This window comes from Falco punctatus, assembly GCF_963210335.1.
Source record: "Falco punctatus genome assembly, chromosome: 3".
NCBI lineage: Eukaryota > Metazoa > Chordata > Aves > Falconiformes > Falconidae > Falco > Falco punctatus.
In genome coordinates this window covers 38,624,936-38,637,132 of record NC_137582.1, presented here as the reverse complement: position 1 = coordinate 38,637,132, position 12,197 = coordinate 38,624,936, and the positions used below count along the sequence as shown (strand labels likewise).

The window sequence follows — 12,197 nt, the reverse complement described above, 5'->3', positions numbered from 1 at the left end:
ATAACACTGGCAGGGGAAAGTAGTATGTGGTGGGCATGCTAAGAATTGTACCCTCTCTGTAGAAAATGTCACTAACGCACAGTTTCTTGTTTCTTCAGGCGCCTACAGTACATTTGGTATTGCGCATACAGTGTTGCCGTACCGGATGTGGAGCAATAGCATGTGCAAGCCATACCCGTGGCTCTGCTATCCCTCCTTTTATGTTCACAAAGTTAGGGTATCAACAGATAGCAATGAAAACAATTTTTCTGCCAACCACAAGACTGTTGAGATTTTTTTTTGTTTGTTTAAAATCAGGTAGGTTTTTTCGTAGTTTTTGTTTTGTCTTTTTTTTCCTGTTGTTGTGGGGGTTCTTTTGTGAAAAAGTATTTCATTTAACTGTTCTTTTCAGTTACTCTCAATAGCAGAGTACATTTTAGATGCCAATTTGCAATCAATAAACTTTAAGTGATAAGAAATCAAATTGTATGTAAAGGAAAATTTTTAAAATTAACTGGATACACCAACTCTCCTAATAAAACACAGAATCTGGACCCCTTCTGCTCAAAGCCTCATGTCTTACCATTAATTCTCATCTTTCTTGCTCATCAAGTGTAAAGAGAAATATCCTCAGATCAAAGTCTAATTGGGAGCCCCAACTGTGCTGTCTCTTAATCACTGTAAAATTAACTTATCACTACTATATCATTACCCCAAATAACCTTACAAAGGATTGATTTTGTATTACTGTCTGGATTTCTGTATACTTCAGCTAAATACCTACCATTCTGTAAAGAATATAAACTGATTCTTTAATCATTTGGACTAACTACTAACATGAATTGAAAAACCAGTAATACACTGCAATCACAGAAAACATTATTTATTTCTTTTAATTCTGGAAGGCAGGACTACTTCTCAAAATAGACAAAATAAAGGAAAAACAAATCAATCCTATAGATGAAATTAGGATTTTTCTCTAAGGAGGCTGCGTGAGCAACTAGTGACAAATTCAGAATTTTAAATGCTAGTTACATTTAATGTCCAAAGACCAAGTCCAAGACACATCCAAATCACATGTTGCTTTTCCAACTTTAAGTCAGTAAACTTGGATATCATAAAATGGGATACCAATAGCTCATTGACTTTTCTTCCATGAACTACCTGCCAGAGTCAAAATATTAGGACTTCAAGTTATAGAACCAAAACCAGCTCTGAAGAGACAGAATTGATAAAACAGTAATGAAGAGCAGTTGGAAAGTGCTGCACTGTACATCAGTCATTTCTGTTAGTATTTGATGGAAACTGAAAACCCCGCATCAGTGTAATGCATTGCCTTGATACATGCTAGCAACCAAGACATGATTGGCTACCATTAAGGATACTCTGAATGCTAAGAGCTTCCACTGACTTCAAAAAAAATAAAATTGTAATCAGTAAGCACTCTCAGAAGACAGATTATTAGATGCAAACAAGTAGATCTGATAGTATAGGTAATATTTTAAATATTAGTTACATAGTAATTAGTCTAAAATCTCTTATGTTAATTTTAAGGCTACAAAAGCTCAAAGCACATTTGTATTCCCTGTAACATAAAAGCCATAGATAGCATCACCCTACCAACCTTTTGGATATGGTCCTAATTTTCATTTATTGGACTAAATAGAAAGATAAGCATGTAACAAGTAGTATGTTCTATCACCATTATTCTTTATCCCATCCTATTCTTCCCCCATACTTATTTCCTCTTTTTTTTTTTTTTTTTTGGGGTCATCCCTCTCCTTAGTACATCAAATTGCAAATTCACCTCTAAAGGGATGTGTCAATTCTGCTTGTAAATTCCCAGTCTGCTGTACTACATGAAATCTCACTGTAGTTCCTTTTAATTAAATCACTGACAGGAGAACCCAAAAGCTTAACAAAAATCAAGCTTCACTGTAACTTGAGGCTTTCCAAAAAACATGGTTTAAAACCCCCATTGAACACTAAGATGAAGAGCCCAAATATATGCTAAATACAGAGTATCGACTCTTTCTTAGGAACCAGGTAATGGGAATTATCTTACATTTACTGTTGCTGAATTAACATGGTGGAGCACTTGGTTGGAGAAGCTTAACAGAGTTGCAGCTGTGATGGTTAACTAGGAAGGAATTGCCCCTTTCAACGAAGGGGCAACACCTCTGATTAAACCAGTATCAGGAGGTATAAGAACATGGGAAAGATAAGGATCCCTTGTGTTAAAAATGAAGATCTCAGCTGCTGATGACCATATCAGCAGATGACAGGGAAACCTTTGCATTTGAAGAGATTTTGGTAATGATGAGGATATAAGGTTCTGGTCTAAGGATCGATAACTGAAAGTTCTATTGCATTGCATGTGTAAAAGTGGAAAGGATGTAAAGCTTAGTAGGTGTTCCATTCCTTGTGTATGCACATGAAACATCACATGGTGGTGGAAGTATACAGCTCCGTTTCAGAATGGTTCAAAGACAGAACACTAATGCATGGTTGTGAGCACACCGTGGGCAGTTATAGCTTTAACTCTTAATTTTGCTGGTTACTTTTACTTACCTGAAAAGTTGGCTTTATGCCTCATGACAGACATGCTATGTGTTTTTTCACTGTTGTAAGGGTGCCATAGGGTCACACAGCCTTATTTGTCAAGCACAGCATCAATGCCAATTTCATGCATCCTTTTCATGCCCGCCTTTACTTTTTCTTTAAGGCAGTTTCAAATGGAAGAAAGGTATCTAACAAATTCCCATTTCACAGCTCTGTGTTTCTGTTCTGCTCCTACCTGTCTGATCCATATGAATGGATCGCCAGATAGGTATGGAGATGCCAAGATGAAGATTGAGAAGATATGCAGAAGGGATTCAGAAGCAATGCCTGTTCTGTATACTCTGACACAATTTACCACAGATGACAGAACCCTGAAATTTTACATGATACACCCTAAGCTCATCAGTTGTGAAACAGTCAGTGCCCAGATTTTATTCCAGCTTCCTTCATTTTTACATACATATGCACACCAACTGCACAGTCATGAATATGCAGCAATATGCAAGTATAACAATGCTGATCCATGTACTACACTGCAGGAACATAATGTCCTTTAACCTTTTATTAGAAGTACTTACTAGATGAGAAAGGTAAAATCTGTCCTAAATGCACAGCTAACTCATAATTAACCTCTGTCCACATCTCTACTGTGGAAAGGAGAACGGTATGTAAAAACAATGCTGTTACAAACTAGATATATTTGCGATATGTTAAAGCCAAGAAGGCCCTGCATCAATAAAAAGACAAGCCAGTTCACTGTCGGTTTTAAGTTTTGGCTTTGTATCACATGGCATAACTCACAAATAATGGGATCTAATTATAATCAACAACCCTTAACTGGTGGAAGGATAAAGAAGAGTACCTGACGCATGTCTCATTCTTTATGCTTGTGTTCTATAGAAACATAAGCTGATGTAATTTCTGACAGCTACAGTCACTCCTGTCTTCCTTGACCTGTGTTGCCACATTTTCTTACAGACTAGCACCAACACTCAATTGATCCTCTACTGAACTGCTCTTGCATGTTAAACTGGAAGAAAATAAACCTGTTTAAATTTATTTTTCTGCAGCTTAGGTTCAAAACAGGTCAGCACAGCACCAGGTAAGGCACGTGCAGTACCAGTATGAAGAGCATCAGGGCCAGGAAAAACAGGTAGTAATGAAAGTGGCTGCCTTTGAATCTCAATATCATACTCTTATACCCATCACCGGTCCATAGCAAGACAGAAACCCAAGCCTTTCATGTAACTAGAACTGCTTTCATGGTCTTCAAACCCAACATGATGAATGTGCAAGGATAACACCACAACACCATAAATAAAATAATGCAATTTTTCTGTCTTTCAAAAATGAAAAGAAAAAAAAGAATTATTTGTACAAGTCTGCTGTAGGACTTATGCAGATTTGCAGATGAGAGGCTACTCTGTCTCAGTAACACTATGTGATCTCTCCCCAGTCTTACCTTTGCTGTGATTGTACTTTAAAATGTTTGGCATACACAGTGACTAATAAGGATGCTGGGAAAATTAGATATGCTCAGTGTCCCCAAATCTTGACAGTTTTATTACTTGGTAATTATGGTAACTTTAAGCACATGAGGGAAGACTGATATGCTTTCACCACATTTTCTTCAATCCTAGAACTTCATTAGCATTTTAGAATCCACTGGCACGGTTGCACATACATATTACAAGTAACAGTTTAGAAGAGGGATAATAATTTCCTTACTAGGCAGCCTGAGCTGTACACTGTGACAGCTTCTACAATCCCCCTTCAATTCCAAGTTGAATTCCCCTTCATGATTTAGTTGTGCCCCACAGTGTCATGGCCCTATATTAATTCCCTTCCCAGGAGAAGTTTCTTTCTCCTTGCCAGGCCCCTCCTGTGGTGTCTTCTGTCAGCTCCTCTACTTATTATTTTGTAATTTATTTTTAAAGTTTCCTTAGCATTAAAATTTGGATAATTTCCTTTCTTTTCTAACCCCATTGCCAATATTAGCAAAAATAGAGATGGTGGAGATAAGCAGTGGTAGAGACAGGATTTTTAGAGAGGTTGTTCCCGGACAGCTACTGATACAAGCACAATGAATATTAGGAGTGATTCAACTTACTTCTAAAGGCCAAACAAACTCCACAGGTCCTCTCTTGCAGGGAAAGGAGGAAGTGCCCAGGTCCAGTCAAAGCCAACCTTGGATCCAGAGTTGCCTCACTGCCATAATTCCTCTCTCTTCCCATATCATGTATTTGTCCTTTCTTTCCTCCATCTCAAAGGTTTTTTTTTATGTCTCTTAATTTGTGCCCCTTCTTCCTCTGAAAAAATCTACATTTAGTTTCCCTTTGAAAATAATCTGAAACTTCCAAATTTATTGCATTCTACCTCCAAACAAAACAGAACAAAACAAAAAACCCCACACAAACCCCATCAATCTACCACCATCTCAGAGAGGCACATTACAAATAGCATCCCTTCTGTTCTCCTCCTCATGAAAATTTTTACAAAGCTTAGATATGAACTGACAATGCTTGTAGATATAGGTCATATGCATGGCTGCAGGAACCACTTAGCTCAACTGAGAAGCTGCAGGACAAAGCACCTGCTACTTTCTCTGTCCATGTACAACACAATCTGACTCATGAGCCTGCAGCTTTTTAGAGGCACGCAGGGGTTTTTATTATTATTATTATTTGCTGCTTTTAACTTTACTACTTGAATAGCTGGTGTTGAGAGCATACTAGTTAAAATGAGAGTTGCAGCATTACACCCTTTCTCCTTCCCCCTTCACTGGTCTATGTGGGAAAAGTATATATTGTATTGGGTCTCAAAAGGAAAAAACAACCATATCCACCCACTCCTACCCCCCACGAAAAAAACCACAACCACCATCACAAAAACACAAGCCAAAAAAACCCCCTCAAAACAGCAGAAGCAGCTGCCTGAAAACACCATACTGAAGGAACCTCCTGCTACAGTCCAGAAGACTTAACAAGTTGTAGGGGTTGTCATCATTAACTGCAGCAGCTGTACAGTAGAGATTGAGTCTATTCCCATGTTCAGTCATATGCAACAGCATCATTTAGGTTGGAAATTCAAGTTAGGTCTCTGCATGCTCTAAAAAAATTGTGTGAATTCAGATGTTGTTCCTGGAAAGCTAACATTTGCAAACCAGACTTTACTAGGGAGAAATTTACATTAGGGTATTCTAGTGAAAGACTGATTTTCATTAATGGAATTATCTTCTAACTGCACACATTACATACAAGTACAAATACATCCTTTTCACATTTGATATTATGAGTTGTTCAGCTCAGTATTCACGAAACATACGTATAAGACTAATCTATTTATAAAGAGTTAAGCATACTTATGATGCAAAGGACCAACAGACACTTTATAATATTTATAGAATGGAGTTGCTTGTGATTTAAAGAAAAATATGCCTCTTTTGAAACTGACTGGCAAAGGGGTCTGTTTTTGTCATCATTCTAAAGTAGTACAGAGCAGTTTCCCTTCCTGAATTTCCTGAAGTATGTGTGTGAAAGCCTACTGGTGGGTTGCCAAATACTGCTTGTGTATCTATCACAAGCTAAGAAAAAGAAAAAAAAAAAAAGAGAAAACATCAGAGTTGACTAGTACCCCCCACTTTTAATTTTTTATACATGTGCTAACAGGTGCAAGTAGAAAGGGACAAGTGTGTTTATTGTAAGCTTATGAAGTCCAATCCCTGACCATTCAAGCAGGGCCATCTGGAGCCAGTTGCCCAGGACCATGTCCCGATAGCTTTTGAGTATCTCCAAGAACGGAGACTCCACAACCTCCCTGGGCAACCTGTGCCAGTGTTCGGTCACCCTCACAGTGAAAAACTGTTTTCTGATGTTCAGGCAGAGCTTTCTGTGTTTCAGCAGGTGCCCATCACCTGTGTTCCTGTCACTGTGCACCACCGAAAAGAGCCTGGCTCCATTCCCTCTGCACCCTCCCTCTGAGGTATTCATATACATTAAGATCCTCCTTGAGCCTTCTCTTTTCCAGGCTGAACAGTCAAAGCTCTGTCAGTCTTTCCTCACAGGAATCATGCTCCAGCTTCTTAATCACCTTTGTAGCTCTTTGTTGGGCTCTCCAATATGTCCAGTCTTCACCTATAGTAGGGATCCCAAAACGGACATAGTACTCCAGATGTAGCCTCACCACAGCTGAGTAGTGAGAACCACCTCCCTTGATCTGTTGGCAACACTCCTAATGCAGCCCAGGATAAGGATACTGTTAGCCACCTTTGCCACAAGAGCACATTGCTGGCTCATTTTGGTGTCCCCCAGACCCCTAGGGTGTTTTCTCCAAAGTTGCTTTCCAGATGGTTGTACCCCAGCTGATACCAGGGAATGGTGCTGATCCTCCCTAGGTGCAGGACTTTGCACTTTCCCTTCTTGAACTTCATAAGGTTCCTGTCAGTCCATTTCTACAGCCTGTGGAGGTCGCTCTGGATGGTAGCGCCACCCTCTGACGTATCAGCCATTCTTCACAGTTTTGTGTCATCAGCAAACTTTCTGAAGTTGCACTCTGCCTCATCATAAAGGTCATTAATGATGATGTTAAATGGTATTGGACTTGGCACTGACCCCAGAGTACTCCACTGGTTACTAGCCTCCAACTAGACTTCCCACTGATCACCACACCCTGGGCCCAACCGTTCAGCAAGTCCTATGTTGATCTCGCTGCCTGCTCACCCAGTCATTGCAGACAGTGTTGAAAGCCTGACTGAAACAGTATGTACTGCCCTCCCCTCATCTACCAATTTCATCACAGAGTTACCAGGCTGGTCACGAATGACTTCCCCTTGGCTAATCCATGCTGACTACTCCTGGTCACTTTGTCTTTAATGTGCCTGGAAATGGTTTTCAGGATTAACTGCTCCATCACCTTCCATCACTCTCAAGGGCGATGGTGAGGTTGATCAGCCTATAGTTCCCTGGATACTCCTTCTTGCCCTTTTGAAAATAGGAGTGAGATTGGCTTTCCTCCAGTCTTCAGGCCCTTCTCCCAGTTTCCATTATCAATCAGATATTACCAAGAGCATCCTGACAGTGATATAAGCCAGCTCCCTCAGCACTCATATGTGCATTCCATCAGTGCCCAGAGTCTTATATACATCCAATTTACTTAAGTATTCTCATGACTTAAACTTCTACAAAGCATACACCTGCTCTGCTCCAGACTTCCCCTTGGGTTCCACAGTTCCTGAAGGTCTTTACTAACAGAGATGGAGACAAAGGTCGTCAGTACCTCAGCCTTTTCCACATCCTGTCTCACCAGAACCCCTGTCCCAATCAGCAGTGATTTTCCCTAGTCATTCTTCCACTACCGATGTATTTCCAGAAACACTCCTTGTTGCCTTTGACATCCCTTGCCAGACTTTTCAAAGCCTGCCTGGAAATGACTTTCTAATCACTTGTCTGCATGCTCACACTGCCTCTATGTTCTTCCAAGGTTATCTGCTTCTGCGGACTTCCTTTTTATGTCTGAGTTTTGTGACGAGCTCCTTGTTCATCCATGCAGGACCACTGGCATTTTTGCCTGACTTCCTCCTTGCTGGGATGGATTGCTTCTGAGCTCTGAGGACATGATCTCTGAATACTAACCAGCTTTCCCGCAACCCTCCAGAGCTTTATCCCATGAGACTTTCCCATGCAGATCCCTGAGGAGGCCAGTGTCTGCTCTCCTGAAGTCCAGGGCAATGATTGTGCTTTCTAATACTTAGGCCAGGCCCTCAAAGAAAGCAGGCACTAATATAACTAACCAACTGAATAAGAAATAGATTACATTAGTTTCTGCCAGGGACCATACTGCTTAAAAGAGACCTGAGCTAAATTTGAACAAACAAACATGCTGAATGTCTTTATTAAAAAATATTATCTGGAGAGTCTTAAAAAAAACCCAAAACACCTCTCTGCACAAAAATCATTAAATATCTAAAAAGTTTTAGAAGCCAGATATTAAAAATAATGCAATATATCTTATTCTTCCTTAGACTGACATTAACCCAGAATGAGCTTATTGATCATATATGAAGAACATTTCTTATTAGATCCAGCACTATCTTTCAATTCAAAAGCTTGTTCATGGGTAAACAGGTTCTTACATTATAACCTCAAACTGTCAACTGATTTGTTTAGAGTTTAATTTACTACTGCTTTTCTTTCAGACATCTGCTCACCTCCTCCCTCCTTTCTCTCCTCCTGCTCTCTCTGAACCTCATGGCTTTGAAATCACTTTCACATATTAAAAAAAAAAAAAATAGGAAAAGGAATGACATTCCCACTCTCTCCCATTTTGAATATGTAATTAAATTATGGGTTTTCTTGTGAAAAAACATGTGCTTCATTACTATATGTGGATACACATCAATACTGAATTCAGACATCACTCTCTAGCCCTTGATTATGTACATCTTGATGAGTAATTTATTTTAAAATATATTTTTTGATACTGCTAATATATAACTGTAAACTTGTTACCCTCCTTCCTTCCCAAAGATTCTCTGGGTAGCAGCCTTCAGCAACTTTCAGAATTATTGCTTTAGAAGACTGTAAAAGATTAAACACAAGAGAAGATCAAATGTCTTTCTTGACTTGTACCACAGCATTTGATGTTACAAGAACAAATGGAGGTCCTCAGATTAGTAACAGTGTCAAAAACTATTAAAGTATAGAAATTACCTTTCCCGTTCTATTCTATGAAGGGTCTAACAAAGTCTTTATGTACTATCAATACCTGTCTGCAAGTTTTAATTGAATTTTATTTAGTCCACTACAATAACATTTGCTTCCTACATGTCCTGAATCAAAGTTAAGTATCAAAACCTTTCTGTGAGTCACTACCTTTTCTAATAAAAAAAACATTATGCCTAGAGTCATGGGGTGGGGGATTAATAAAAGAATCTAATAGAGGACAAATACACAGAGCTCTCAAACAAAGAAAAAAACTCCCTCCCAAATCTAAACACTCTCCTTGCACAATACAGACATTCCATATATCTAGCTTAATCCCTAATAATCCACCAACATGAACTGAGGCATACCATTCCAACTACCCAACAGCTTTTTAATCAGTGGGTGGATTCATAATGCATCTGAAGGCCCATTACCTGAGAAATTAAAATTTTAAAAAATAAATACAGAGGATAATATTTCATATGCTTGAACAACTGCTGTACTAAGTTCTAAGGGTAGCTATGAAAGACTTTAGCATAGAGATACACATGTAAGTTCACCACCATTACTTTACAGTTTTCAACATTTCTAATATAAGTAAAAAGATACTCCACCACTCATGCAGAGATGTGTAGTTTTAATTATGTACTCTATTATATCAACACTGGAAGTTTCACTAAAGCTTTAATGGAAACTGATTTTCTTCATTTGGTGAAAAGGATAATCTCAACAAATAAAAAAATCGACAAGTTTGAACCAAAGCAGGCCTAAAAGTTAAAGGCCTTACAGTAAAGGCAAAACTCTAAGTAAAGAGTTATTTCAGCTGCTTCAGTCCCAGATTAATGCAATTTTATTATGCTCTGTACTCAGTAAATGTACTCAATTCATAACCAACCATAACACTGGTGTTTAAAAAAATATAAATTTTATATATATATATATATAAACACACACGTATAGTCACTTACAAAAATACTTGAATACCCTGTCTCTTTCAGCCTTTCCATTCAGAAGATCCTTGCAAAATATTCATGGACAATAGCTTTAAAGTATTCCACTTGAATTCACCGACTATCGGTAACAATATGGAGAATACTAGGCATCATGGTAAGTAAAGCGTAAATGCATAAGCTATTAAAATACTAAGATTTTTGAAAATAAAAATAATAATAATGCTACTTTCTGAAGAGTATGTTTGCACAGACAGACACAAACTTCCAACAAGTTCTAGCAATAAAATAATATCCGATTTACCCAGAAGATGACAAATAATTTTCAAAACATTGCTGCAGTGTATAGGATAGCAGAATATTGGGAGTATTTTTTAAAAAATTTTTTTACAGAAAACTGAAATTAGTTTGGACTGGACTACTCATGGGGTAGTACCTCATGCACAGAACTGTTTTTTCTCCACATTCATCACTACAGATACAAGTGGTGAGCTACTCTCTCCAAAGAAAGGGTTCGTGGAGAATACAACTTTTTAACTTCATTAAATTATTCTTACTAGCAACTAGTGCTAGAACACTAGTGACCACAATAATTACTCCAATACTGACATGACCATCTGCTTCCTTAGTAAAGATCAGAAAAATTAAAGTGTCAAATTCCTCTAATACTCTTGATTATGTACCCTACTGGTCTATTCCATTTAAAAAAAAATAATCACCTTTTCAACAAGTTCATTTGTACATCTTACAGGTGGGAAGTTATCCCTCTAACTGCACAGCAAGTAACTGAAATTGACAGCTACCTGCAGTATGAACAAACAAAAAACCAACAACAAAACATACCAAAGGAGACAACTGTTATGCCCCTTGATAGTTTATTTCCTGCTCTAACTCATGTCCCAGCAACACCACTTTCACCTGTCCTCCTACTATTTACTTCATTAAATAAACCAGTGATGACAGACATCCACGAAGTGAAAAACTGCTGATGAGTAGAAAATGAAGTATAAAGAAAAAATGTTTGTAGAAGAAAGCACTGATAAAAGATCTCCATAAAGAATATTACTAGTCTTCAAGTGAAAACTTCATCAGCAGCTGTTGCAGAGAGGCGTATTAATAACAGCTCCAAGAAAGTTAGACAAGAATTCACCAGCTTCCAGTAACATCAGGCAAATGGATAAATATTCTGGAATCAGATTTTACTACAAACTGGCCATACCCATCTTTGACCATGGTGAACACCTCCCTCCTACTGACGGGTGGAGGACAATACAAAAAAATATACCTTGGCATTGAAAGTAATATATAGTGCTGTGGTTTTCGGTATGGACTATATCACAGGTGGGCCTCTCCTCTGCCAAGAACATGCTGGCCATTCAGGCTGTATCTACATTAATTTTGTGGCAAATTTAACAATTTGTTACTTACACTTACAGGCTGCACAAAACTGGACTTTCAGAAAGCAAAAAGGTGCCACTGCCACCTTAGCAGGCAGCACCTACAGGAAAGCTGTCACCTATAGCAGGCAGTCATAGGAAAGACCCTTGGAGGTCTATAAATGGCTGGCTCTCTCATCTGATACGAGAGTAACAATCCAGATTAAAATACCCCTCTGCCAGAATATTATGCCCTTTCCTCTCTACAGAGCATGTTACCAGGCTCCGTCCTTTCCTCCCGTACACTCTGGGCCTAACTGGAAGCCTCGCCGTCTCTCTGCGCACCGAGGAACGCAACAGGCGACAGGCCGGGCGCGGCGCTCGGGAGGCGGAGGCGCCCGCAGCGAGCGTGAGGCGAAGCACAAGAGTCTACAGACGCGGCCCGGAGACGCGGCCGGGGCTAAGGCAGGGAGGCTGCCCCGCCGGCCCGCCGCCGCCGCCTGGCCGGGCTCCATGGAGGGCCGCGGCCCCGGCAGCAGCCCCCGCACGGCGGCAGCGCCGCCCGCCGCTGCTCCGCTGGCCGAGAAGGCCTGCAGCATCCCCGCCTCAACCCGCCCCGCGCCCCGACT

At 39.6% G+C, this 12,197-nt stretch overlaps 1 protein-coding gene across 8 annotated transcripts in view; it reads right to left on the bottom strand.

The window, feature by feature from the left end:
• The window catches only part of PEX2 (peroxisomal biogenesis factor 2), a 93,357-nt gene that overhangs the window by 34,594 nt on the left and 46,566 nt on the right, over nucleotides 1-12,197 (bottom strand). The window contains exon 1 of one of the 8 annotated variants that reach the window (XM_080381350.1): nucleotides 4,652-12,187. The exons of the other annotated variants lie outside the window; for them this stretch is intronic. The gene's annotated coding sequence lies outside the window, so the exon portion shown is untranslated. Of the gene's footprint in view, nucleotides 1-4,651; nucleotides 12,188-12,197 lie in introns of those variants that run through there. 8 annotated transcript variants of the gene reach the window in all.